Source organism: Maylandia zebra, linkage group LG8 (assembly GCF_041146795.1).
Source record: "Maylandia zebra isolate NMK-2024a linkage group LG8, Mzebra_GT3a, whole genome shotgun sequence".
Classification (NCBI taxonomy): Eukaryota; Metazoa; Chordata; class Actinopteri; order Cichliformes; family Cichlidae; genus Maylandia; species Maylandia zebra.
The window spans coordinates 24,420,777-24,442,773 of NC_135174.1; the positions used below are offsets into that span (position 1 = coordinate 24,420,777).

Sequence of the window (21,997 nt, forward strand, 5' to 3'; positions counted from 1 at the left end):
AAAAGAAATCCTACTAGCAGCAGGTGCAGACGTTCCTCTGAGCCTGAGAACCGCCGTGACTCTCCATTAATTACTAAGCCTATTTACAATCAATAAAGTATCCTTTAATGGGGCCGGTGATGGCAAAGGCCAGCATTGCAGGGCGCCCAATAGGATTTATCTCTTGTTACCGTGGCCTTCAAATTAAAACTCATTGAAGAGGAAGCAACACAGACACAATCGTAGAATTAGTGAGGACACTTGTTTCCTGGGGGAGAGCTCTTACTGTGATTACCTGTAACACAGACGTTACATCAGACACAGAGCAGAGGGAGGATTTCAACTGAAATGGATCGAAATTGTGTCGTTTAAAAAAAAAAAAGCACAGGCTTTTGGTGCTACCCAATCGGACTAAATCTTTCAGATATGTGAACGAGCAGAAAATTTTAGGGTAAAATCCAATTTTCTTCTTAAACGTATAATAAGACTTGTCCTAAATATAGGTAATTAGGAGTCATCCGTGAAAGAAATACGACTCAATTTTGCTCTGCCAAGAGGAGAAAATATTTTAGTGGACAAAGCACAGTGAAGAAAACAGTATGAGAATGACAAAGGGCGACCTCTCCGAGGACCTCAGCTTCAAGCAATTATAGTACAATCCGGAGTTGTGACTGGGAAACACAAATGTCAGACCTTAATCAAACAAAGACAGGCTTCAGAGAAAGCATGCATTCAGAATATTTATCCTATGAAAGCTGTACAATCGAAGCCGAGTCACCCACAATCGACTGGGTTCTTCCGCTTTATCTTTTGCTCTCAAGGTCCACGGAGAAGAAGTAAGGTGAAGATGGTGGCACCCAGCAGATGGACTTGTTCATTAAAACAGGAGAGAAAACATTCACACACACAAAAAGGAATGAAGCTACTCAGGCTGAAAGCTCGTTTAGTCAGAGCCTCCTCCCTTATCTCGCCAACAGTAGACGCCCTGCAGCACCAGACAGGGATAAATCATCCTCCCATCTCCAGTTTGAGGATGGCCAGGGGAGCAGAGATTCATAAATCACACTGATATCAATAAGGGGAAGTGTCAGAGCCCGGCACACAAGGTGAGAGTTCCACAAGGCAATGCAGAAACCACTTAAGGTTGCTGGTAACAAAGTTTCACTCCTGCCCAGCGATAGATTATTTATTAATCTAGATTAATGCCCTCGCACTCAATGCTTTAGGGGAAGGTGGTGATATCTGTATCAAAATGCACCACACAAGCTTTGATCAGTCACGGATGAGACGGTTATGAAGCCTGTTGTGGACAATGTGAAGTCTGAAAGCTTCTCATCTAACAGCGTCAGAAGTGTATTAAGTTGAAAGCCATTTACTCTTACAAGTGAACAATGATCTAAAAGTAAAACCATTTAAACTACCGGATACTTCACAAAATGACAAATTTAGTGTAATCGTCAAGTGGCAATCTTCAGCACCAATGAATAAGCTGAGGCTGCCTCCAATAGCGAGTCAATCCCCATAGATGCTTATGTTAAAACCCTCTCTGCTAAAAAAAAGCCTGGTCATTCCCCCCTTTGTGACAACTGTACAGGTGAACTTGGTGCCCACGATAAGTCATTAAGCTTCCCAGCTACTGTTGCAAAATAGTTACAAGGTTCCAGTTGAAACTGGATTAAAAAGAAAAAAAAAGTTGAAGAGCCTCCTTTGTGAATGAAATATAAAACTTTTAAAAGACCCTTAAAGCTTTTTATAAGAGAACTAAACTGAGTGCTTTTTGAAGGCTTTAAGACTTACAGATACTCAGTGATCTACTCTCCACTAGCAAATTACATGACTGTACTCTGGCTTGTGGCTTCAACCCGTTATACAAGTGGAGCAACAATATTTGGCTCCAATTTCAGCTCATTTGAATGGAGATATTTGCATATTAGAGACACTCTCTTCTCAAGCTGTGGGTCCCAGCAAGTCCACCCCTCTGCCCCCGATCCATCCATCAGCATGCAAGTATGCAACAGAAAAAGCCCTGAATGTTTAGAATATGGATCACTGTGTGAATGTGTGAATGTGGCTTGTAGCGTGAAGTGCTTTGAGTAGTCATGTGCAGTCCATTTTACCATTTACACAGCCCACATATAGCCATGTGAGTTATCATGTGCTTTGGTTGTGTCATGTCCCGCCGGGGAAACAGAAGTCCTCACGCAGGCCAACTGTCACACAGTTTCGTTACCAAACCTATGCTCACTTGAAACCAGCTAAAGCCTCTTTTGGTCTCTTGTTCAAATCCATTCAAAAGGAAGCGACTGAAATAGCTTGTCAACCTTTATCAGAGTCAAAGAGAGCCACATGAAGGAGAACATAATCCAATGCTTTTTATTTTCCCGTTTGTTTTAGAAGGTGTTTGGGCAAGATCAAATAATGGGATGAAATACTGTTAGCTCTGTAGGCAGGTGTGGAAAATTCCCCTAGCAATGCCGAGGACAGAAATAAATCACAGACCCTATTTATTCTCTCGGAGCTGCAGTTTTTTAAAGTTCACTTGCATGCCTTCTTTGTAATCTCCTTAACAGGTGGACAGTGCAGAAGTAGGTATTTGTCAGTGATAAATGAAAAAGCATTTTTCTCGGCAGACATCAAAGTGACAGCAGCAGAGCTCTGATTTTAAAAGGTTGTGAAGGCGCTACTTAATGCTACCTCGCTTCTCTGTGGTCGCTCCTGTGAACAATAACAGAAAACTGAGTGGCTGAGCAGCAGTGTGACCAGACCTTTGCAGAGAGCAGGTAGAAAGGAAGCGATGATGGGGGTGGAATGAGCTTCGTGGGATTTTCCTAATTGTGATGCTAAGGGTAATGGGACTACTCTGATGTAAAGACTTAGGCAAGCTAATAAGGTTAAATACATAAGCGTGCATTCTTAAATCTTTACCATTTCCGCTGCAAATGACACTAGATGATGCTAAAAGGTCAAAGACGGAGTTAAATATGGTATTTGCCTGGAGAGACAGATTAATGGTGGTTAAATGAGACAGTTCAATTAATCCCACTGACTGCAGCTTCCAGTCCTCCCTCCTCTTCTCTTCTTCATCCTGTCTCTTCATTCAGAAACCTCACTGCTACACCTGCTGGCCATTTTGGAGTGCTGCTACTGCAACAAATGCATTGAAATGACTGAGCATGGGTGATAGGAGATGTATTAATGAAATGAAACATCTAAACCTAATCTAAATAATAGGCTTTCATCTTTGTTCCTGACATATGACACTGATGTGTCAATCATCTATCTTGTAGAATGCACAGGAAATTTTGGTTTTGCATAAATCCATTTGTATGCCCGTGGCTCCTTAATCATGCTCAAACAAACACACCGGAGCTTCGGGAAGAATGTTTCGATGTTTGACAGGCAGCTTAAAGGAGCAAATAGAGTCGTGACATGAGGACAGAAGGTCATTCTGCAGACAGCCGCTAAAGGCAGGTAATCAACATTGGCAGAAGTGCACATTTGCATTAAGATGGAAGCGTTTAAAACTCAGTCGGTGTCTCTGCTCTGTGCAGGCGCTCAAATTAAATTGTAAGAATTAAATCGGCTGAGTGCTGTACCGTCCCCGGTTCGCATTCATTCCTCATCTCCCTGTTAATCACGGCTTGGATTTACATCAGGCTAGGATCTTCTTGGTGCTCCAAGTGACATTTGAAAGATGGAGCCATTGATGTAATTACACTCCATGCAGCAACAGCACAACAGATTAAGTAAATGTTGATTTTTGTGAAGGCAGTTATATAAAACTGACTGTATTGTGTATAAAAAGCATTCATCCCTGACATTTCATGTTTTTCAAAACAAAAATCACAGTAAAGGCTTCATTTTACACCGATTAACAGCTGCAAGTTTCACTGTGCCAACTGGTTTGTACTAATAATTAAGTAGGCTGAGCTTGTTTGATATTATGACTAAAATACACACAAAAAAGTGCACTTACTAAAAAAGGCCCTTAAGGTAGTTTCTGTTTTATAACCTATGCCAAGGTCCTTCCATTAAATATATTCCCAGTGACTCAGTGTTGTAAAAGAAAACAAAACCTTACCAAAGAAGTGTGAATACTCTTTTAAAGGCCTTTTAAATGAAAGCACAAAATGGCTAGGATAACTTCTAATAACATTCCCACACATCGTGTCCTGGCTCAGCTGTCACATGGTTCCAGTGCCAGCCCGAAGCTGGTTTCACACAGAATTAAGTAACCCTGCTTCCCTCTGCGCTGTCAGCTCCTTCTGCCTGACATGAGCAGGCTTCAAATGATACCCAAATGTGTTGATTTGGCCACTTCAAGGGAAGCGCTAAACAACCGAGTACGACTCCTATTTCAAGTTGATGTGTGCATCCAAATTAAATTCATTTTCCTAAAAAGCTTGACAACATGTCACTTAGCCGGAGGCCTTGTAGTAACTTTGTATCACTGCGTACCAGAGCCAGATAGTGTTGGACTTCCTTGCCTTGGGCTGTTGTGTATGAAGTGCGGCTTACTGGTTGATAGGCTTAGCATGGTTCCTAAGTGGAGTAAAGGCACGAGGGGGCTTACTGGCTTCCTTCATGAATCCACAGAGTTACAAAGGTCTTCATCTGAAAAAAAACTTTGGTCTTATCCAATAAAGCTGCTGTGTTTCTTCTCTGTTCACTTCAAAGTGAACCCTTGGACACACACAGAGATGACTGGGGCTGAAATGCACTGCAGACAACACATTAAAGCTTCGACCGTATATTTTAAGCAGTCTCATATATCTCTCTATATCTCTCTCTCTCTCTCTATATATATATATATATATATATATATATATATATATATATATATATATATATATATATATATATATATATATATATATATATATATATATACATATACATATATACATATATACATATACATATACATATATATATATATACATATACATATATACATATATACATATATATATATACATATATACATATATATATATCTCTCTATATACATATATATATATCTCTCTATATACATATATATATATCTCTCTATATACATATATATATATCTCTCTATATACATATATATATATCTCTCTATCTCTATATATATACACACACACACATCTTTATTAGGGGTGCAATGATATTCATATCGGTATTGAACCGTTCGATACAGTGCTTTCGGTTCGGTACGCATATGTATGAACAATACAAAATTTTTAATTTATTTTATCAACTTTTCTTCTGACGATGCTGTCTGTGTTGAGAGCTCAGTGGATCTGCGTTCGACTACTCCGCCTAGGCTGCACTGTCGAGAGCAGATCCACTGAGCGCAGCACAAGCTAGCAAGACAGAAGTTAAGCTCGTTGCAACATGGCAAATTGAACCTCCCCCACCCTCATTCAGACCTCGCCTTTGGAACTATTTTGGTCTTCATGTGAAGTATGACCCTGAAGGTAAGTGCGTCATGGACAAAAGTAAAACAGTATGTTGAATGTGCCACGCAATGCTCAATTACATGGGTGGGAATTACTGCGTTAGCGCAGTTTGCTCGTTAACGTGTTGACGCTGTCCAGCCCCACGCACGGGGCGATCCGCGGTAACTCGTTAACGGAGATTTTCCGTGTTGTGGCGTTAACGTCGTTTCAGATTAACGCTGACAGCACTAGTGGGAACACAATGAATATGACTGCACATTTACGCCGACATCATCCTAGTGCAAAGACAAGTGGAAGCAGACAAAAACAACAAGCACGCATGCTACAAACTTTACCCGAGTCATTTAGACAGCCGTTAGCACATGATTCTCCTTATGGGGACCTGATATGTTTAATATGCTGCTGAGAGTATACCCCAGAAGAAGCGTATAGTATAGCTTTTATTTTGGAAAGAGCCATTTCTCTGTAATAAACTCTTTTCCAAAGATGAGTGATTTCTCGATCAGATAGATTTATTATTTTATCCCTTTGTTGTTTCAGCAACATTAAATTTAAAAACTGTACTTTTGAGTTAAAATATATATTTATAATTTTAATAAATGACAAATTAAAAAAGCATGAACATTTTTGTATCGAAAAAATATCGAACCGAACCGTGAATTTTGTGTATCGTTGCACCCCTAATCTTTATATATACATATCTATCTATCTATCTATCTATCTATCTATCTATCTATCTATCTATCTGCTGTGGAAGACTTAGAGGACACAGAGAAATGTCATCAGTTCTAGTGTTAAGGCACGTTCATGTCAAGACCCCACACTCACATCCATCTTTTATATACAATCAATGACTGTGCTCCACTTGATGCAATTAGCCAATTACAGTCAACCATGAAATGAAAGTAAAACTAAGTAAAAATTCAGAACTTCAACAAAGGCAAACATTAAGACAAAAGTTCCAAATTAATTTCATCCCTACTTTAAAAAACACAAGAAAGAAGTACTGAATATTACCCCACTACATCTGCCATGCTACATGAGGCACCGGATATTAACTATGGGGTATGAAACACTCCAATATGTGCAGTAGGGCTGCCACGATTTGTCGACTAGTCACGATTACGTCGACTATCAAAATCGTCGACGACCGATTTAATAGTCGACGTGTCGTTTGAAGCTTTGTAAGATCGCAAAAGACGCAGGAATAATAGCAGGATTTAAGAGTGTAATAACGGACTGAAACAGAAGATGGCAGCACAGCATGTACAAGGATGCCAGCTGTCGTTAAACCCCGAAGAAGAAGAAGCAGCTGTGTCCCAGAATTCATAGCGCGGCCCAGCTTAGTTTCCAACAATGGCGGTAGCTAGTTAGTTTTAATATTACTCTTATTATTCTTTCTGGGTCACAAAATAAACGTTTAACATATTTTCAGGCGAGAATGTAGCTGTGTAAACCTCAAATATCTGCTCAGTTTATCAGGACACCACATATTTTCAAAAGCGCTCCGACGTTTTCGGAGACGTCTGTTACCCACTAGCTCGATAGCTAGCCGGGGGCTAGGTCACTAGCGCAGTGAGAACACCGGACTCCCGGCAAATTGTTTTCAAACCCACCGCCGTCTTTCGCGACTCAGGTTAAATATATATGAGTCACTTAGATAACTTAAAATGTTATTGTTTGGCTTTTTTTTAGTATTTTATTTGTTCCTGAGTAAATCGGTTTGGCTGAGATTAAAGTTATAGTTTTTACACAGCTGAATAAACGTCAAGCAGACAGCTGATTATCAGAAGTGTGAGATGCTGGAGAATATACTCCGGTGTCCTGTTATATTTTAGATAGCAAGGAGTTTATTAAACTTTACCGAAACAATCTGCAAATTTCATTAAAATTGAATAAACTATCATCTTGTCTTTATTTTTAGTTAGCACCTTAAAAGCTTAAAGCTGTAAGCTAATGATAGTTATATAAGAGCAGATGCTGCTGGTGCAATAAGCTGTAGTTTTATGTCCAGTGGATGATGATCTGATTAGTCGACTAATCGCATAAATAATCGGTGACTAGTCGACTATCAAAATAATCGTTTGTGGCAGCCCTAATGTGCAGTGCTGATTCATTTACACCATGACACAAAAACCTCCACTGAGTGCTGTATAAGATGACAGAGACCAAAATTAGTCATCCCTGATTGTCAGTTAGCTGAAGGTGAAGAGAAACCTGACAACGAAGGTAAAATTAAGTGTCCATCTTTATTTTTGGCATCCACAGATAGTGCCTGTGACGTCAGGAAAACCCACAGACAGTCCATGTGTGGTATTCAACATGTCCCAGGGGTATAGGGAGAATGTTATCAGAGCTTCAGGACAAGGGTATGGTTTCAAAACCACAGGACAAGAACAGAACCGATCAATAAGGAAAGGCCATTTAACACAACAGAAGAAGAGAGTCAGAGAGAGTCGTTTAGGTGTGTCAAAGGGGTACTCACGTTGACATTTGGTGCTGGCAAAATTACTTTCTCCCATTTACTGAGCTTATCCACTCATAAATAAGGCAGAAAAACAGATCCAATTGTCAAAAGTGATTGTTGACAACAGCCTCTGTTTTGTTCACGTCTGGGGAAATAAGTCTGCAAATTACACTGGCGTGGATATAAACGGGGCTCCACTGAAGCAGAGACTGAGCTCGGAGAGGAATACTTTTCCTGATGAATTATGCATTGTTCCACTTTTGTATCATCATGTATGCCACCACCACGTTCATGTTCACTCTGTGAAGAACTTTTTGTCCACTGCGAATTAGCAGCACCTCTCTCTAATCACCTTTCATGTCATCCACAGACAGTTTCTACAGGAGATGCGTTTGCAGTCAACCTGCAAACGACTGTGATTAAACAGCCAGTGTCAGATTGCAGGGACATGGTCTCCTTTTTATGTAATCAGCAACAAAATATGTAGCTTTATCACCAACTTAAAATTTAAGTTAACTTAATCCTTTTTATCCTCCAGATTGTTAAGTCCTGAGCCATCTATATACCACCACAAAAAAAAGGCATTAGTGGGCTTCACAAGGGTAATGGTGCCTTCAAGGTTGCCATTTGTAACTATAAATCTAGCTTTGAGCAGAGAGTACAAAAGGACAGAAGGAAGTGTGGGAGGGAGAGAAAACATCTTAAATTACTTGCTCTTCCAGTTCATCCCACGACCAGATCTCTGTCACGGGTTGGACTGACGTTTGATTGAAAGTGCAGACACGGCAAACCAAGACCCAATTAGCACGTTGGCTAGCCCCTGACCCCTGATGGCAATCTGATGACTACCAATAAATGTCTGTTAGATCACAGTGTGTCAATCACGTCTGGTGGCTCGGGAAGACGGAGCTTTGGTTTACTCCCACACTCGCACAGAAAAACGATCCAGGCTTCAAAGAAAATTGGACATATTTTATTTATGAACACTTTCATACACGTTGGCAGTCACGCATGTCATTTTCACTTCAGCAGCAATGCATTAAGGAGCTTTAATTGAAAGACACTTATACAGCAAGTGATTTCATTAAATGACTGATTGTTTTCTTGTGGCGTCACAATTATTTGTCTTTAGTCATTAAGACTGTTGGGTTGATGAGGATGTGCTGTGGAAATTAATGAGCTTTCACGCACAAGTGTATACTTCTTCCCACTCCCTTTCAACATGTAAATTAATCAGAATGTTTTTTTGTATGTAATTTGTATAGTATATTTTTTTTCTCTCATTTCTTTTCTAAATGTACTTGTATATTGTTCACATGTTGAAATAAATTACCAATCAATCAATCAATCAATCAATCAAGAAAAAGCATTTTTCACTCTGTTTAATTGAAAATGAGGCACTGTATTATTAATGCGAATACAGCATTGTCCCTGGATGAGGTCTGCTGAACAGCCATCAGCGGTCAATAACGTATGAATGTCTCTGAATGTGGACATGTGATTCCCTACAAGCTGAGGGTGCAGAAATCTCATGTAGATGGAACCATGTAGCATCGCCTCCAATCCGTCCTCTCTGCTCAAAGTCACGAATCTTTCACCACGCCTTAGCATTCCACATTAGCACACTGATGTAGGCCTTGCCAACCTCAGCAAAAGAAAAAGGTTCATCTGGAGACACACTGCACCAGCCTTACACAAACTGTCCATACTGGGTCCAGTTCTAGGTTTTTGGGGACCTTATGGACATTTTTCAGGGACTCCCTCATAATCCTTAAATCAATTAAACATACTTAATATAATTTGTTGTGCATCACAGTTTCTATTGACTAAGCATAAATGGTCTCCATCTGTAATCATGTACTGTTTTAAATATTAGAGCACAATTTTTATAACTATTTTTTTAAAGCATCCCTTGCCATTGGGTTGCAGACACCTTTAGGTTCCCTGGCCCCTCTTTGAGTACCATGTGTTTAAAAAGTGCAATCGTGGGGCACCACTATAGCTCACTTGGTTGAGCAGGTAATCCATATGCCAATAGGCTGCAGGGGCCTGAGTTTGATTCTGCTACAGACCATTTCCTGCGCGCTCTCCTCATTCTCCTGTCTGCTTCCAGCTGTCCAACAAAGGCTTTTAAAAAATGCCCCAAAAATTTATTAAAAAAAAAAAAAGCCATCGCAACAGCCAGGTGGGATTCTGTGGTCGGGGGGGGGGGAATAAAATAACACATTTAATACATCATTTCTGTTCCCTGTTGCTATTCCAGTGTGAGAATCTCTAATGCATTTGCAGTCATTTATTGTCCCGTGCGTTTTTTCTCGTGTGCTCTCCATCCCCTATGGCTGTCATCATATGTGAGGGGAGGAAGGCTGGAAGGTCCTCGAGGAGCATTGCTGACCCCCTAACCCTTCCAGTGTAGTCAACTAAAGGGAACTAGGGCCACTAATGACCCTGCTGGACCAAAGTCAAGTGCCTCAGAAGAAGACAAGCACCTTGCATTGCTGTGTGGGCTGTTGAAGCACCTTGTATAACCTAAGGTTAAAAGGTGATACAAAAGAGCACACTTAGCAGTCAAGCTTATGTAGTAGCCAGTGGAGCTGCTACCGAGGAAATAAAACTGCCTGCATGTTTACCTAAACCAATCCCAACCCTTAAATTAATTTCAGATCACAAACTGGTGAAGACGTAGAAAAATGTTCCTTTGCATAAATCACAATGATATCCATCACATTTATCTCCTCAAGATCAGAATAAAAACAGGGTTTGTTCCTGGCTGAAATAAGCATCACTACAAATATAATCTGAACATAATTAGTCCTTGTACAGTAAAGGAAATTATTGAGAATTGCCACTGTATAAATAAAACAAAATTAAATAGTCTATGACCTTTTTATGAACAAAAAAACTTTATTATGCTTGAGTAAATAATACTCCCCATTTGCATCATTTTACTACAGCGGTAGTGATTTTGCTCAGTGTTGCAGGAATCTTTACATCTTTGCATAAAAACCTGGAAAATGTGAAAGCGTAATCTTAGCTCCGTTCATCAAAATAAATCACAAGCTGTTTTACAGCCTCACAAGGAAGTTTAGTTTCTGAACTTTACAAAGGAAGACTGCCAGAAAGAGAATAGCCTCAACAACGGACACTTGTTCCACAAAGTAACTGCCACATATATGGAAGTTGTGTTGGTGGATAACATAAGAAGTCCCGTGTTTCACCGAGAAGATAAGCGTTGGCTATGTGAAGATCACAGAAGTTTGGAAATCTCTTACGACCGGATGTTTTTCTCTCCTACACCAGGGAATCTTTTTCTTTCCAAAAATGCTTTGCTTTACTTATCAAATCCTACCAAACTCCCCACTGAAAGACACTGAGAATGAAAGTGTAATACATTTAAAAAAGGTCAATCTACACCTTGCAACCCCGTCCAAGAGGGACCACACACACTAGGGCTGAACGATATATCGCATTTGCGATAATATCGCGACATGATCAAGTGCAATTTTCTAACCGCAAAGGCTGCGATTATACTCTGGACATGTCCAAATTCATGGGCTGCATCCTCCTGAGGCCGCATTTGTAGACCGATTACGTCACAGCGACGCGCCGAAGGCTGTCCAAATTACTACCATATCCCAGAATTCATAGCGCGGCCCAGCCAAACTCCAGTTTCCAGCAATGGCGGCCGCTACTAAGTTTTAAAATTACTCATACTAATCTTTCTGGGTCACAAAATAAACTTTTAACATATTTTCAGGCGAGAAAGTAGTTGTGTAAACATCAAATATCTGCTCGGTTTATCAAGATATCCCATATTTGCAAAAGTGCTTCGACGTTTTCAGAGGCGTCTGCTACCCACCAGCTCGACAGCTAGCCGGGAGCTCGAGGGTTACTGATGCGGCCGAGAACGGCACAACTCCCGGCACATCATTTTCAGATCACCGCGGAGTTTCGCTGCTCGGGTTAAACGTAATATATAAGTCACTTAGACAACCTAAAAATGTTATTGTTGGGCTTTTTTCAGTGTTTTGTTTGTTCATGAGTAAATCGGTTTGGCTGAGATTAAAGTTATTAGATTAGATAAAATAAAACTTTATTAATCCCCCAGGTGGGTTCCTCCTTGGTTTTCACACAGCTGACTAAACGTCAAACAGAAAACTTATTAAACAGAAGTATGAGACAGTCGAGAATTTACACCAGTGTCTGGTTATATTTTAGATAGCAAGAAGCAGACGGCCGAGTTTATTAAACTCCACCGAGACAGCGGTGACGCTAATCAGAACTAGACCGTCCAATTTCACGCCTTTAAACTTTAAAGGCGTGTTTGTGTGTGTGTTTATACAATTGCTATTATGTTTGCACTTTATGTGTAATGTTACTGACTGCAGAGATCAGTAAGATGTGTGTATTTTTTATTTATTAGTTTTATTTATTTAATATTATTTTTTAATTGAATGACTGTCTAGTAGTTCACAGATGTCGAAAAACTGAGTGTGGTAAAGCCACTGATTTTTTTTATGTATATTTCTGCAATCTGCACATTGTACTGACTTTCATTTTAATGTTTACACCAGGGTTCCTTGCCAGCACTTTATGCTCAGATGTTTGTAAGCTAAAAATAAACTATTGTGTATGTTCAAATATACTGTTGTGATTGAAGAAGTTAAATAAAAATGTCAGTCATCAATTCATGCATCACCTCATGTCATCATAACAGAGGTCTGTCTTCCAGGAAAGAACAGTTTAAAATTAATGTAATATAGTATTGGCCATACTATATGATGTATTGCTTGTCTTTGTTTAATAATACAGAAGACAAAGACCTTAAAAAATAATCGCATATCGCATCGCAATCGCAATATTGGGGCAAAAAATCGCAATTAGATTATTTTCCATAATCGTTCAGCCCTAACACACACTCTGTGCATCTACAAGATAATTTGCTCTCCTACAAAGCACAGTTGCCGCCAACTCTTTTTGTTGTTTAACAGTTAGATTCTGGGGGAGGGGCAGCAGCTGTTAGCTGAGCCCAGCTGTCAAAGATGGCTGGCATAGATGAGAGGGGAGGAGCGGATTTGAGCAAACCTGTGCATGAATGGTCCCAAAGGAAACTCACTTTAAAAGAGTTCCCCCAACAGCCCAGATGATAACTGGATGTCTCTGTTTACCTCTGCGTCTAAGGCATATTGGCAATCCCATGCACTCATTACATCCGCTAAATACTGTGATGAAGATAAACCATGATTGACTTGGCAATGATGATGAGGTTTCGCATGAAATGTCTACATAGTCTGCATATTCTTAAAACTTTGGTCCGACTACACACCTCACCAGCATCATTTACAAGAAAAAGTCCAGATGCTCCCGTGGTCTCGTTGCACTACGTCCAAACACAATACAATAAACTACACAGGGCAAATTGAGGTGGACTTGGGCCACTGACTGAAAAGATTATGATTTACAGGGTAGGAGTTTATGACCCCCCCCCCTCATAATTATTATGCATGAACTGAAATGAGGAAAAAAATGTTAAGGAAACTGTGGTACAGCTCAGTCTAGACTACAATGCACATTTGCTTTCATGCTGTTCACGCCATGTTATTTCTCAAACCGTACATTAGCACAAATTGAATTCTCCGTCCTTCATTTCCTGTGTTGGAGCCTGGCTAGTTCACTGTGGTCACTGTTGAGACCACTGGAAGCCGGGCAGCATTATGATGCTTAATGACACGGCTTTAAGCGGACTACGTCAGCTGTTAAAATGAAGGCTTTTAGCAACTCTAACCTGGATTTTCTCTTTGCCACTGCTACCATGGAAGATAATAATTTCAAAGTAAGACTCAGTACTGCACGTTCTTTCATAACAAAAAATATTTTTTCTAATGAGAAATATAACCAACGATAATTCATCTACCCGTTACCATGATAGCACCATCATCTGTCCATCATAGCTTCTGTTATTTGGACTGTGGATGACAAAAATGTCAATATATGTATGCTTGGTCTTGCAAAAATATATGTATACTCTACTGAAAACCCCAAAACAGAAATCCTCACAGGACATGAGAATAAAAAGCCCTTTCATGTACAACTTCCAATATGCCCCCACCCCCCGAATGAATCATTGCTCAAAGCCAATGCAGCTCCCTCTCACCTCAAACCACCGAATCCAGAGTTAATCAATGTGTCCAGCTTCAAAGCCATTGGCCTAAAATCCTCAATGAGCTGCATGGCAATTACAGTACATTATAGCTAACAGCATCCAAATCAGCAGACACCCCCCCACCCCACCCCACCCACACCCCCCGCCAGACCAGCAGTGCAGACAATAGAGTCTAACAAAAAAACTATACTGTTGTTTTTCTTAACCTGTCCACAAGGTAAATGAAAGAGAGGATGAGATTTCTTACAAGTGTGTTTTTCAGCCAGGATTGTTCCTCTGCTTTTCAGCTGAAATAACCTATGCAGAGACAATTATGTAATCCCTCACCAGCTTCCCGCTTAACTATCAACGGCATTAGCTGGCAAGCATGACTAAGCTAGAGCTGTCCCAAGCACAGAGGTAAGATAGAGGGCGAGTTATCCTTTATCTATTTTCATAGGGAAACCTAAACATTAAATCCATCCAAAGTATTAGGAGCAGTGTACAGCCACCGTGTAGCACCCCAGGGAACAGGAGCTCCCAGAGGATACACATGCAAAAACAGAGAGGACACACGAACTCCACACAGTGAACTGCCCCAGTTTGAACCCAGGGAGCAGTGCTGAGAACTAAGCCACCATCGTATGGGCTGTGCGGGCTGATAGATCCACCGTCACAGCACTTATTGGTTTTTAGACTTCTGTTTTAATGCTTCAAGATATGCAATTTGATCATGGCATGATGCAAGGAATCACATTCAAGAAGTCTTGATGCATGCTCAATCATCCAGGTAAGAAAATCCCAAAAAGTTGATTCTGTTCATCTGGACGTAGCGTTTTCAGTGCCAGAAACGTCACTCATCCAGGAAGTCACATGGAAGTGGTGGATCTGACTGAAAACCTAAGGAAAATATATGGCACTATGCAGAATGTTAGCTGCACTGATGGGTGTCTAAACAGGTTGATAATTTACAAATTAATGTATAAGACTTGAAAAAAATGATCAACATCATAAACTCATCAGGAAAGTCAAGAATTTAATGAGAAGTAAGGTAGGTTTTGTGTTAAGGAATTTCTGACTGTTTTTCATTAACAAAAAGACAGACATGCACCAGCCCATTCACAGCAGCCAGAAAGGCATTTTATTCTTTCATTCTTTGACTATTTGGCAACCGAGGTCTGTGGTTTCTGTGTTATACTCAAGTCAAAGCAATGTTCAAGCTGGAGGAAACATATCCCCTGAACATTCAAGCTACTTGGAAAATAATCCCTGGTATTATCTGCTCATAATCTTGAATGGATTTTTGACTACAAGTACAAACACGACCCAAAGCGAAACCGTTCTGGACTTACAAACTGGAGGGGAAAAAACAAAAAGCAAAAAAACAAAATCAAGCCAGCGAGGGCAGCTCTCCCTAAACGTACACAGAATTTATCTTGCAACTAAATTGGTTTGCTTCACAACTGGCTCCTAGCGTTGGCGTTTGTGGCTTTCAGTGTGTCAGATTTGACACAGCTCTCTTTCAGTAGCTGTGGGCTGTAGCTAACCACCCACACAACCCACTGGAGACCAAGCAGATTCCCTTCACCAGCTTGACAACACAGATCATTCTCATCATTGTCCCCTCGAGCACTGAGCAGACATTTATTGCCTAAAGCATGTGACTGATCAAAATATGACTAATACTATAGTGAGCAAGTCTATAAATGCAGTTCCTTTACTGTAAAAATGAGCTGAGGCTTATAGAAAACTACTGAAGCTACTAGAATATAGTGCAAACCACCAACGCCTACAGTTTCCAGAGGGTTAACACCACATCACTTTGGATGACATGCACAATTGAAGCACTAGAAGCCAGCATTTTATGCGCCCGGAGATGTTGTCATATTTCTGCATCTTCGCACCAGTGACCAACGCGGGAGCCGCCACGCAACGTCAATCACAAACTGACAGGTCCACGCTGATGGCCAAAGGGGGACAAAGCAGCCTTCCTCTGGTCCAAGCCCCGAGATTTGTGCATTTTTGACTTGTTTACCAAGATGGGTGTCCAGAAGAGGGGAAATCTAAAAGATTTATGCATATAAATCAAATCAACCGCTCAAACAAAGAAATTCCTTCACACGCTAAAATGTGAGTAATTCAGACCTTTGCAGCAGTTTATGATTATAATTTACGCCAGCTCCTAAACAGCACTCGCAGACTGTGTCCCTTTTGTACAGTCCCAGCTTTACAGCCGAGGAATCTCTGAGGAAGAAGAAAAGAGCCAGTGTCATGCGGTCAGAAGGCATTTTAGTCAGACAAAAATTTGTGTCAGCACTTTCTGCAAGGGAGCGAGAGGCCAGCGTTCAGAGCTGTTAGCCTCTTTCTCAGAGGAGAGCCAGGGTTTAATGGGACTACTCTTCCACTCCATTTGCCTGCTCACATCTTGCAGGCCACAGCTGCATACATGTGAGCCAGTGACTGTCGCTCTGCATACCTCTCTGCAGCCTGGGAGCTCCTGAACCCACTTTAACAGCTGACAGAAGTCGTTCGTCTTCAGGCGCACACTTGAACATCGAAACGGACTATGGACAAAACGCACGTGGATGAGACAACACTTTGTCCTGGTAATAAGACTGCAGAGGTCGCTGACAAATTACGCATTTTCGTACCTCCTTACCGGCCCTCGAAATTATCGCACCACATCCTCATGCTGCTGTGTGGGTTATAGTTTTTCTGACTGTGACAACACCAGAAGGTCTTGCTCTGACTTTGGATCCATTTCAGACCCAAACAACAATTTCATGGCTGGCTGGTCTCAAAGTAATTACATATGACCTCAAGCCGGAGCATCGATCAGTACCCGGGACACTTCTGAAAAATAAGACTATTTTTGATAGACAGCTTCTTTAAGAGAAGACAGCACCTCTACCGTATGGACTATGGAAATTCACAGTGAAAAAGAAGCAGGCTCTATGTTTCATGCATTTATTTCCTGTTGACAGAGTTTTCAGAGTTAACTCACATTCCCAACTCCCGTCTCCTGAAAAACAAGTGTTACATGTTCAACTACTAAATCTTTAAATAACACAAATTTGAAAGAAACAATTTGCTAGAATTAGCATTCCGTATATAGCAGCTTGAAATGTAGTGCCACTTAAACAAGCAAGCTGCTAACTCCCAGTTTAGCCTTCTAACCAAGGGTGTCAAACAAAGGTCTACAATCTGGCCCACAGGACAGTTTTGGAAAATGTGAAGGAGGGCATAAATTTTGCACTTTTAATTTATTTATTTATTTATTTAGTAGTTTTACAGCTTTTCCTCCTGATAAAGACCTCCCCCATGGCAATACCACAACAGAGTAATAAAGTAAACAAATGGGGAAAACAAGTTCCTGTTTTTTTAAGCCACAGTCATTTTTTTAAGAAACATGCTCTGTATACTAACAAAAGCTTTCGGCTTTATAATTACAGGACAGTTTTTGTTCTCATTTTGTGGCCTACTTACACATTGCAAGCTTAACAACATATCTACTGTTCTGTGAGTGTTCCTATACCCCAGGACTTTTCTGTGGTGCATCTGTAGGTGTAAAAAGGTCCCAGCTACACACCGGTTCCTGTGCCATGAAACTTAAGAAGACTCACCATGAGCAGACAACAAATCCGGCTTTGAGGGCAGCGAGGCGCTACATTTCGCTGGGCTGAACCACAGTCCCAAACCCTCTCCAGAGGGGACACCCAGCAGCTCTCTACAAAGGCAATAACAGTGAAATAAAACACTTTAAGGTGAGCAATGAACTGAAAGGGCCTTGTATTGACACACAAGAGAAACAGCAGACACTATTTGACATCCGACTCAGTGGAGTGGCAAGTCCACAGAGTGAACAGCCTGACCTGTCACTGTTCACTCTGCTGTGGATCTTTTTCCAACAGAGAACACAAACAGCTTTCAGGGCTACAAGGCCTGATTGTTAGGGCGGACTGGGACAGCAGACAGTTGTCATATTCCACAGAGGGTGGAATCTGACATAAAGTACTGCTTTGAAAGTTGTGATGTAGAGGCTCTAAGTAGTCTGACCGAAAGTCTGATTATGTCATTAGATGTTGAGTTAAGGACGGGGGAGAGAGGGACCGAAATATCTGTGTGGGTGATGTTAGCAGCCATGTGATTAACACGAAAATGAGTGGGAACCGGAGAGATGTAAATGTGAACGGCTATTGTTTGGCTGCTCCCAGTGTCGAGCATTTAAATTAACATCTTTAATACACACAGGCCACCCAGTGGTAACATTACATTACATCACATACTGCGTCCCCCTTAATGCTCATAAGTACGGTAATCTTCGGCAGCATTTATTAGCTACAGGGGACCCACTGAGCTCATTCCAACTTCATATTTTTATTTTACACTCTACAAAAGTATCCCTGCATGATTCACAGTTTAAAATAATACTTATGCATCTCTAACGGGGACTTGGTGCAGCCTCTCACCTCATCCACTGTCTGAACCCCCCCCCCCCTCCCCAACCCTTTAACCCGAGACAGCATGAAAAAGGTGGACCACGTTGGGGAGTGTCAAGCATGGGGTAGACATGAGAGAGAAACTGAGGACAAAACATTCATAATGCCCTGGATAATAATTTTAAACACTCAGTGTAACCAACTTTTGCAAATGTTAACTTTTTCTTCCCTTAATATGACCTAAAATGAGCATCCAGAGGTGTTTTTGCAACCTCAGGTATTTCCCCCTAGTGGCCATTAAAAAACAAACAAAACAACAAAAACAACAAAAAACTGACCGCCTGGCAACCGCCTAACAACCGTCTGTCGCTAGGGAAAAATGAGTACTCCCCAACCAGTTGCGATCAGTTGCTGAATGCTACTGTGATATCATCTACCAGCAACGCAGGCCTAAAGACTGGTTTGATGACCCCTCTGTGAGCACCAGTTGCTATGGGAAAAGCTGTATTCCCTGAGCAGCTGGTGAGTGGTTACAAGAGGTTGTTTGCCGTTCGTAAATGAAACTGGTTACAAAGAGATATATGTTGCCGTGCACGTAAACCTCACAATTACTTTGGTTGCTAAGGAGATTGACACAGTGACCTATAGTTTGCATGGAACTACACTTGTCTGTAAACACCAACTACACCCTATGAGGTAGTGAAACTGTTTAAGTTATGCCTTACTGCTACACCTTTACTTTGAAGGTGAACTTTCTCCATTTCCTGCTTTGTGTCGCACATTTTTTTAAAGTTTCTCTACTGTTTGGTGATTGGTTAATGAGTGTTTGCGAACACTAGTGTCATCCATGCACCATGGGTGACCAAAGAAAGGAGGTTTTTGGAACTCCCCTGTATTTTTTCACCAATTTCACTTACACCAACCTCTAGGAAACTCTTAAAGCTGGCTGGAAAATACACGTTTTCCCCTCGGCCTGTGTAACTGAGGCCTAAACCAACTTTCTTCTGTTTTACTGGTCTAGCAAGTGGCAAGGATTTCTGTGTCCTGGTAGAGCTGTGTGCCAGAGATGCCCAGAGTTGAAATCGATGCCATATGAAGCCAAGAGTATAAAAAACCTGACAGAAACCAAACATTTAGAGCAGCCTGAAGCCTATGCTATTGGCTTACAGGGCTTGGTTGTGCATATCCTGACCTCATTAGAAACACTGATTATGATTAATCTGAGCACCCACCATTACATCAGAGTGTATGTATATATATATATATATATATATATATATATATATATATATATATATATATATATATATATATATATATATATATATATATATATATATATATATGACAGAAAATAAGGAAAGGCATAACAGAGCCAATTTAAAGTTGCACTGGCCCATAGAGATTTTTGGGTACTTTTTATATTAAGACAGCAGCAGTGAGAAGACAGAAAGTTGGGGGTGGGGTTGTCACATGCAGCAAATGCAACATAGCAGGGATGTGCACTGTACCAAAAAAGCTACATGGAATCATGTTCAATAGCAACTTAACTAGCACACACTTTTGGAGAGAGGACATTACTTGCACCAGTTTTTGTGAAACAAATATTTCCCTAAAAGCTTCCAGTGTGTTTTAATATTTTCATTCAAGCTTTCTGAAGTCCCCATTTCAACTCTCACGTCTCCCGCTGCCATCCTCCAGACTCAATGTAGATAAATTTCCCACATCAACTAAGAAAAAGAAACAGAAGGTCATTTCTGCACAAAAGACAGAAAAGAATACGGCAACACAGTAATCAAGTTTTCTCAAGGGTGTCACGCAGAGTTTGAATACTTTTTTCCCCCCATTTTCTAATTATAGTTTGCACATTGCTCTCTGTAGGGGACACTTTATAAGACTTAATCTGTTTTACACCAACTTGCCAACACATTAATTAAGCTGAGCAAACCAAAAGTCTAAATAAATTACAGCAGGAATCATGAGAGGCAGTAAGAATAACTCCATCATTCTGAGTTAGACGCTTAGAAATATTTTTGTTCTGGGATTTGCAGGCTTAGAGGGGAAATCTAAATAACGTCTGTGATGCTATGCTTGGGGTAACATTTGACTTTTTTAATTGAAAGCAAACATGAAAGCCCACATCGTGATCTTTAAATAAAATGTCATCTCCTCTATCAAACACTATTTTTTAACTGCAATTTTTCTTACTGTGAATTTATCTGACATAACATTTCCAAGGAGATCTGGTTATGCGAGTTTAGTGCGTATGCAAGTGAAACAGTCTGCAGAAATACAGCTAATGGTTCGGGGTTAGAGAGAGCTAGCAGAAGCCATAGAAAGCCACTCCCCTTGTCACTCCAATCCAGAAGGGTCACATTGTTTGGGCAGCTGCCCCCCAGCAGATGATGATTAGAAGAGAAAGAAGGGCGAAACACGTCCCTGTGCTGCTTGTCTGGTTTAGAAAGATACGGCTTGTTGCGGCTAAGCCTGGTGCACAAAATGAAAAAACATCCACAGAAATCCTAATCATCTGGCAGAATAAAAAGTAAATTCTCTTTTGTCTGCTGGGCTTCTGTGTTATTAGCCGAACAGGCCAAGAAATAAGATCAAAACAAATTATGTGACCAACACACTAAGTCCCCATTTCACTGATAAATAAGGCATTTAAGCTTTCCCTCTCATCTCCTCCTCAAAGGCCATGAGTGTTTCAGCTTTCATGTAATACAAATGCCTCTGTGTAAAGGCTAGCACTTCATTTTTGCCTTTTCAAGCTAACATCATGAAGAAGCCACTGTTCTGTCCAATTTGAGAAACGGGTACTCAAACAAACTTGCCTGCAGCTACACGCTCAGAGAGTAGGGTCGTTTGGCCCTGATCGCATTTTCCATTTCTGAGATATCTAGGACAAAAAACACATGATAACCTAACATCACTTACAAATATTTAAATAAATCACCAATTAAAATGAGTAAAAACCAATTAAGACAGGTGATGGAGAGAATAAGCAATGCAAACTAATATGGTGGGCTCTTTAATTACACGCTGTAGACTAATTTAGAGTAAACTTGGTACAGTTATTAATTTTATGCCCCCGACTCAGGTCACATAAGAGGCAATGAAATTCAAATTAGTTTTAGAAATAGAAACAAACAAACTTTTTAAAAATAACAAAAGAATTTTTTCAATCCATTATAGGTGAGATGCACGGTATCAAAGCATAGGAAGCTATTTTTGGCTGCTCCCTTGCCACTAGGGGTCACCGCAGCAGGTAGCTCCACCTGTTTGATTTGGCAGAGTTTGATGCAAGACGCCCATCCTGACATAAACCCCACAGGGATTTGTGTCTCTGGCTGGAATCGACCGAGCGACCTTTCACTTGTCAAGCGAAAGGTCGCTGGCAGCTGGAAAACTGTAGTAGCATTCAGTAAAGGTCCCACTTTATCACTTGTTGTTCACAAAGAGCCAGTCAAGAGCTGAACCACGAAACATATGAGCAAATTTACTCATTATATGATGTAAGTAAGTGTAA

At 40.7% G+C, this 21,997-nt stretch overlaps 1 protein-coding gene across 6 annotated transcripts in view; it reads right to left on the reverse strand.

The window, feature by feature from the left end:
* The window catches only part of tanc2b (tetratricopeptide repeat, ankyrin repeat and coiled-coil containing 2b), a 174,711-nt gene that overhangs the window by 138,725 nt on the left and 13,989 nt on the right, over positions 1 to 21,997 (reverse strand). For all 6 annotated transcript variants that reach the window (XM_004556729.4, XM_004556728.4, XM_004556727.4 and 3 more), the window contains exon 2: positions 17,653 to 17,756. The gene's annotated coding sequence lies outside the window, so the exon portion shown is untranslated. The remainder of the gene's footprint in view (positions 1 to 17,652; positions 17,757 to 21,997) is intronic.